Raw genomic sequence first — 7,925 nt, 5'->3', positions numbered from 1 at the left:
TATACATTCCTGTTATTGGATGTTAGTCATTCAAATCGATATCATTGCAACAACTTATGGAGTTTCTCAGCTTTGAGGTCCGTAACTTGGGAAACTGGACAAATAAAAATATTGATATGTTTAGGATGCTCATTAAGTTGTATATCTTTAGAGGCTGTTTAAAAAAAGATTGTTTATATGTTAAAAAATATGCATGCACACACACTATATATATATATATATATATATATATATATATATACACACACACACACACACACACACACACTATATAAACTCCAAAGCACATATAATAGCACTGTGAGGCTGTAGAAAAGTATTGCTTACACAAGTGGAAATGTCAAATAGTTGCTGTCTTACTGTCATACAGTCTCAAATAACTGTAGTATTTTGAATAAAACCGACAACTACAAAACTAAAGTATCAAGGCAGAACGGGTTAGACAACTACAAATCATAAAAATTAACTGAAAAGGTCTTAGAGGTTTAATGAAAACTTATAATAGACAGGCACCTTTTCAGGTGATTCAGAACTTGATTCAATGGTATTTTACTAAGTCCCAGCAGTGGCTAGCCAAACAAACCGTTAATGCTAAACAGTTGTATTAACGCTAATTACCATGTTCTAAGCTAGTTTGTACAGTCGTAGTAGTTTGTTACCTAAGCAGACGCGATGTTGTCTCCTGTTCCATCATTTCGTCTGGCAGGGCAGGAGACTAGTAGGTGATTTATAATCCTCTCAAACGTGTCCTGAGGCAACATATTAGATTTAGGAGGCGAGTTCAATCACGAGCTGCGACATAAACAGCAGATGTCCCAGTTACCTCAGCAGGTGGCAGCAGCCGCGCGACACACCTGCACGTTGAGCTAATGAGTGGGCGGGGCATAGGCAGTTTAAAGAGACCGCCTTGAATGGGTGCGTTCGATATACAATACAGCCAGAAACTGATTCAAAGCCCTTAATGATGGCTGCATTCCACTTAGGAGAGACCCTGGTGTTGTGCATGCTGACTCAATGAAATAGCTCACAGGGACACTTCACTTTTAATTGTGCTTTTCCTACTATGACAAGTCAAAATGTCTGCTGTGAAAATGCTCCAGTGTTAGTCTATGTTGGAGAATAGCGCGGACACGCGCTTTACACCGCGAGCGTGCACGCGCGCCACTCGGAGGAAATGAGAAAGAAAGGGGGAAAAAAAAGAGACTGCCGCACTTTTGTCCGTACATGCTGGGATGATTTGTCAGATGTTATGTTATGTTATTGACTCGGACCACTTAAGGAGATTAAAAAGAAATTATGAGGTCACGTGAATGCAAACCCAGTCAGGGAGACATATGTAACAACTGCATGTCACATGTCTTACAATGTCATAGTGGTTGGAGAGAGTACTGTAATTGTGGTCCAGAAGATTAAATTCTTGCATCCTGCAGGAGGTTCTTCTGCTGACACGGAGTTCATGGATGGTGTCACCCCACGCCTCAAAGAAATGTTTCATTTTGACTCCAGTGGGATTAAAAAAAAACGTAAATAACCCTCCCCATTCACACCCACCCATTCCCTCCCTATCCTCCCCCTCCCTATCCCTCATGTCACACCAGGTGAGATCATCTCCATCTCATCTACCCTCAGAAGCTAACACCACACCCACCCACCCATCCACAGATACTGTTAGAAAACAATGGAGCTACCTGTCCCTTAAAGAGGGGAAATTAAACCAAAAATGTAACAAAGCCAGCTCAGTAAGCCCATTCATTAAGAATGTTCAGATTTAGTCATGGCTTAATAACCCGCAGTGCTGCTCTAAATTGCTGCAAAGTGAGAGCTAATTAGGCCTGTCTCTTAAGCCATGATGTGTTTTATTTATGACTGCATTTCTGGAGCGTTTGCCCATTTATTCAACACTACCATGGTGACCGGACCACGTTACCCCGCCGGTTTCCAACTCCGGTTGTCAAAGAGCAATCATAAATCTTATTATTGGCTGGAATGAGCGCGTTAATAATGTAAAACAAGAGCAGTTTATGAATATTCATAGTTCCTATGATAGATCTGGGTAAGGTGTTATGAGTTGGCTTGTAGCTCCGTCCAGGGGCAGACAGCTAATTCCAAAAAGATATTCATCATTTGAAGGTGTCACCGTGGACAGTCTCATCTGTAAAAGCACTAACCGGCTTTTTAGTTTCAAGTCAAAAACAGCTCTGTGAGACTCCTTTCAAAGCTCTGCACCATATACTGTTATCACAGCTTCATACATCTTCAATGTTTGTTCTTGTGTCACATTAGTTGAAAAACCACCCCCCATACAGTTTTCTTTCCTAATTAGAATAAAGACATATGTTTTTTTATATTGTGAATTGGGAAAGTAGGGAAGGTTCCACATGTTTCTTTTCTTTATTCAGCAGCAGAAGAAAAGAAAAAACTAATTAAAATGCTAATTTTAGTGCTACAGTTTTAGTTTAGAGGAATAGTGCGGAGACAAGATTGACATGTATATTTATGCAGTACATCTGAACCGTGCTGACATGTACAAACACGTAATCAACACACTGTGCTGTCTGTTCTGCTTCATACCACATCTATTTCCATTTTATACAGGACTTTATTTATTGCACACATGATTTTCCTGTTTGGCACACCAGCCATTAAACAGAAGACTGACCTGCGAGTCCCCTCTGAGAGCCCCGCAGTGCATTTCAGTGACAGCACAGCAGCTTCCAGTTGTCTGCCCCGCTGCCCTTGGCAGAAGAAAACCCTGTGGGGTATCCAGAGCTCATAATTAATTGATCCAATTCTTGTTTGGTTGTATTTATAGTTAACCGCCTCCGTACAGCAACACTTCCTTAATCCCTCCTACACAAAACCCATGACACTCATGATCCGGCACATCAGGATCAGGTCAAAATGCATCAATGTCACTACAGGGTAGGCTGAGAAACAAATCAATGGTTTGTTGGGCTTCGTCTCACTCTGGATGCACAGAAAAGGAGAGCACACACTGTGGGAGCCTCACTACACGGGGCATGCATATTTCAAATGCTCCATGTGAGTAGACGGCAACGCCACGCTTTCTCTCGATTGCTCAGGGCTCGATACGGGCGCCGTCTTTCAGGAGAGGGTTGTCATCCATATTGAATGATGTTATTGGTTGTGCAGTGGCCATGTGTGACATTGTTCTCCTTCCAAAGGAAGAAAGCAGACATGCATTGCAGACAAGACAAGACATTGTAGTTTGAGACTTCCATTTAGGTCAACATTATATAAATAAATGCATACATAGATACATAAATATCCCTATGGAATAAATTCTGAAATAAGTAAATGAGGCAATAAATATAGAAATAAATGTAAATATAAATGTAGAACGTGGTCAATAGTTCAATACCTAGGTTGTATTTGTTTTCAGGAGGATGTTTTACAAAGAACTACTTTTCTTTATTTCAGGCAACTTTTGTTTCATAGTTCCACATTTAGTTATTTGATACTGACTTAAAATGGCATATATCAGTCACAAGGAAATTAAATCAATATGTAATCAGAACAAGGGTTCCTTGGGATTTCTGTTGGACTTATCCAAAGAATTTCTACAGCAGATGGTGATGTTGTTGATTGTTAGATTTTCTCTGACTTCTTTGATTTAACATTTACAGCCAAATACCAATACAACAATCTAAATACTCCACTATGTGTAAATGTCATTTATAAATCTACTAAACTAAAGGCGCTGGAGTATTATTAGCAAAATATACTTAAAGTATCAAAGTAAAAGTACTTTGTGTGTATAGAACACATGGACCATGTTGGAGGAAGTATTTAACAAATTTTCTTACCTAAAAGTACAAATAATAAAGTAAAAAATACTCCACTGCGAGTAAAGGCCTTCAATAAACTTGTACTTAACTAAAAGTATGTATTACTGTCAAAAGTAAATGAAAAAAATCAAAAGAAAAAGTACTTGTTATGCAGACAACCTGGCCCCTGGGAGTGTAACAACAATAATATATATTTGATTTACAGAGTAGCAGTTTAATGATATATATATAATGCCGATATTAATGTATTTGCATCATTCCTCTACAGACATATTGTTGGTCAGCATGAGTATCTTTTTAATAAGTGAACAGAACACTCCCTATCTGTGCTGAAACATATTTCAATTTTTAATTCTCCAATGAATCCTGGCTTATGTGGGTCATGTGTTTTTACATTAAGGACTGTTTCAGTGGTTTCCTGGAGAATGTAATCTGGATGGGCATAAATGAGAGAATGAGCAGAGAAGAGAAAACCTCTGGACATGAGAAAAAGACCAATAATCTCTCCTGGCGTTCCTATTTATAGAGGTTGACTGTCGCTTCAGATTAAGGTCACTGACAGCCATTTGCTGCCCCCTGCTGGAGAGGGATAGTAACAACTCTGTTTAATCTCCATTACTCTGAGACCAGCTCCAAATCCTTTATATTTCCAAGAATTATACGAGCACTAAACAGTTACAGTTACATTATAATGCATGCATCTTATTGTGTACTGTATGCCTCACATCTTCACGTGGCACAGTACAATTCAATTAATTGAACCATGAATTTCACAAATCCATTTACATTCGCCTGAGGCATAAGTCTCTTAAAGTTCAAATGGTATAAAACGAATATGATAATGCAAGATTGTGCACATGCATCTACAGGGGAAAGGGTAATCAGGCTTAAAACATATAGGCAATTACAACATTAACACAAGTAAATGAATTTACAAGAGTAACGTTTCATCATATCAGAAAAAGAGAGAAATACAGACGCCTATCTAGCTGCCTCCAGCATGGCCTGTAGATGGTGCTGTCTTGCTGTCTCCATGACTCCTGCGCATCCATTTCCCACACTGGGGCCACATCAGACTGAATAAGAATCATAGACTGGGCCCCTATATTGTAACATTGTTCAATATGGCATGAATATGGCCAAACAGCGTATTTAAAGCACCCATATTTTGTGTGTATTATATTTTTGTTGTGGTTGTTTTTGTGTGTGTAAGCAGATTGTGAGTCACCATGCTCCAAAGAAACATTCCTGGTATGTGTCCTCATACCTGGCAAATAAAGCTGATTCTGGTTCTGATTCTGATTCTGATAAGGTTTACATGGTTTAATTTTTAAAAAACACCATATTTTTTGTCATAATGCACATTGCTGCTAGCCTGGTCCTACCAGACCCTGGTTTAGAGAGTCTGGCCCCTCTCCATTGACAAGTGTTAACTTCCTTGGAGGCGGGTACTCTGTTGAAGTTTAAAACTATTGACCCTACAGACGTCACTCTCTACTCGCACGAATGATGAACGCCATGATGGACGACTGAAGAGCTATGCTGTAGATGGATGGCAAGCTAAACGGGATAAACGGGATAGATAATAATGACTGCACTTCCCTGAGCCTGGAGCGTCCAGGCATCCATTAGAGAGCTGCACTGGCACATGCAGGGAACAACGGTATGGGTAGCCATGACCAACCATCCTCTAAAAACATAGGTCATGTGTTACTTAAGTAAAGGATATACAGTATGTTAATACAAAACAAACTCTAGATTGATGGTTTATCTCTGCCATTATGAGGTACCCCCTTGCTTTTTATCCTGCAAGTGTATAACTGCATGTGATAAATATTACCCCAAAATCTACAAGACTCAAGCATGTTTATTTCATAAGGCGAAGTCTTAAGGAAATGCACACACAATCCATTAAACATGAAGATACATTTAATGAGTTGAGCAGATTGAACCAAAACAAAAATATTCCTCCACCCATCCTCACCCCCAGTTCCTTTCACTGGTTCATCTTCAACATGTCCTTTATCAGATCAGACTAGAACAGGACTACTCTGAAAAGAAGAGAAACTATCCCATTAGGCATAGCATTACAACTTAAAGTCCCACTCCAGAAACATTTCAAAGTATGTAAACCACTCTGTTATGATCATTATTTTGTTTAACAATCTAATCTTTCTGGAATTCTGGATTTGGCCTGGCCGTACCCACATCGGTCACGCTTGGTTAGAGTTGTTTGGTGACTACATTCTATCATTTACCTCAGGTTGACTGGTAAAAGAGCAGCGTGCGTCTAGAGATTCAGCCAGGTTCAGACGGAAGGCGGGGGGGTGGCTGTCTCACGGTGCTAATTTCCATCCCTTGGACTCTCTGTGCATGTCCTCAGCTATATGGGACAGGAAGCACTAAATGTGTTGTTTTGTGTGACTTTTCTGTGTTGTATCAACTATATATCCCTTGCAAAAGTTTCCAGCCACTACGTTGAACCTAATGCTGATCACAAGGTCTCTGCACCAGTCAGCAGGGTCGAGATATACATCTGGAGTGAGTGCAGCTCCGAGGAGACAGCAGCAGATTAGCAGACTCTGCAAAAGGAATTCCTCCGAGACAAAGCATCTGCTATCTTAAAATAAACAGCCACCTGGGACGGAAGCAAGGTTGCACTTGTAATACTGACATTTTTCAGCGTTGAACACTAAACAGGGATTCGTTTGTATTTCAGCATGTGATGTAGGAAAACTGCAATATCAGTGACAGACAGAAGGACACTTTTGCTATTTGTGTTAATATATGGTATACAGTTTAACTTATTCCCGCATTTCCATCTAATTCTATTTACCGGTCTAGTTTCATACATGAAATGATGATTTGAATTTTTTTCCCTAGCAAAATGTCAAAAATAAATTAGAGCAACCTTTAAAAGTCTTAGACTCATGAAAACAGGATAAGATACGCAACTGTAGTATTGTTATACCTGTTGAGCTTCAACACAATTCTACACAATTATATAATTTTTTCCTCCACATCAGGGTGCCATATCTTTGTGATGATGCCCTGTTGAACTCTAATACCTCGTTATTATTTTCACATAATCAATGTTTAACAATCCTCTGGTGTTGTTTAACACAGCACACCGTGTAGAGTACCTGTATCCGCTAGCAATGCCGAAGTAAAGCCCCTGGATTATATGTTGGATATGAAGTTTGTTGCCAGCTGAATTTGACAAGACGAGTTCAAAGCAGCCAGCTTAAAGCTGTGGGCTTTAGGTCAATAATGTAACTTTAATTCGTCTGTTGTACTGAAGTAAAACAACTTTCACAAGGCAATCAGCAGGTCTTGTGCACACTTGTGCTTGTAAGACATAAACCTCTAAAGCATTTTTCAAGTGTAAATACCCATTTCTGTCTCACACACACTATCACTGTGGACAAATCCATTCACAAATTTTGAATGAGTGTTCTACTTTTATTAAGTCAAAATGTACACTATACAAGCGTGATTATTCTGAGACACTTTGACATATTGTAGCGTAGAGCTCATTTACTTCTACTTCTTCATGTCAACATTTCTTTGTCCTCAGTGAAGGTTGGAAGTGATCTTTAAATCTAGGTTTAGATTTTATGCTCAACCTTCCCGACTCATGAATAATTAAAAGGCACGAGGACCCTACAGGTTTAAAAGCCCTTGATAGGCTCTCATCGTGTCGCACCAACTATTAAACTAAACTATTAAATTAAAAAAACATAATCCAGCAAATCTCTTCCAACAATGTGAGACACTACAACAATACAAAAAGAATTTTGAGATACTTGAAAAATACTGTATTTTAGGGCCATGTACTCTTACAGAGGATCACATTGACATTTGCTTCAAAACACACACTAATACACTGATTAACAAACCGAAGCCACTGTTTCACATTTAATCAACATTCATTTCAACCTCCAGTCAAAAACCGGTTGTCCAAAACGCTCCTAAAGAACACATTACTTTGTGCTATGAAATATTATAGTATGTCCTTCAACTAAAGCCCTTATGGTGACATTTGGCTAGTTTCAGATGGAGTGTGCCGCGCCTGTAAAGTGGATGAGAGCAGGCGGCCGCAGCGGGGGGGGGGGG

At 39.4% G+C, this 7,925-nt stretch overlaps 1 long non-coding RNA gene across 1 annotated transcript; it reads right to left on the bottom strand.

Annotated features, from left to right (window-relative positions):
- Positions 1-241: 241 nt before the first annotated feature.
- Positions 242-7,918, bottom strand: LOC117937244. The gene is made up of 3 exons (XR_004655114.1): positions 7,229-7,918; positions 1,552-1,558; positions 242-267 (listed from the first exon to the last, which is right to left on the bottom strand). It is a non-coding gene; the product is annotated as an uncharacterized LOC117937244 (long non-coding RNA).
- Between the last annotated feature and the right edge of the window lie 7 nt (positions 7,919-7,925).

The sequence above is a fragment of the Etheostoma cragini genome, chromosome 21 (assembly GCF_013103735.1).
Source record: "Etheostoma cragini isolate CJK2018 chromosome 21, CSU_Ecrag_1.0, whole genome shotgun sequence".
Classification (NCBI taxonomy): domain Eukaryota; kingdom Metazoa; phylum Chordata; class Actinopteri; order Perciformes; family Percidae; genus Etheostoma; species Etheostoma cragini.
The sequence above is the reverse complement of the archived record's forward strand: the minus strand, read 5'-3'. Positions and strand labels throughout refer to the sequence as shown.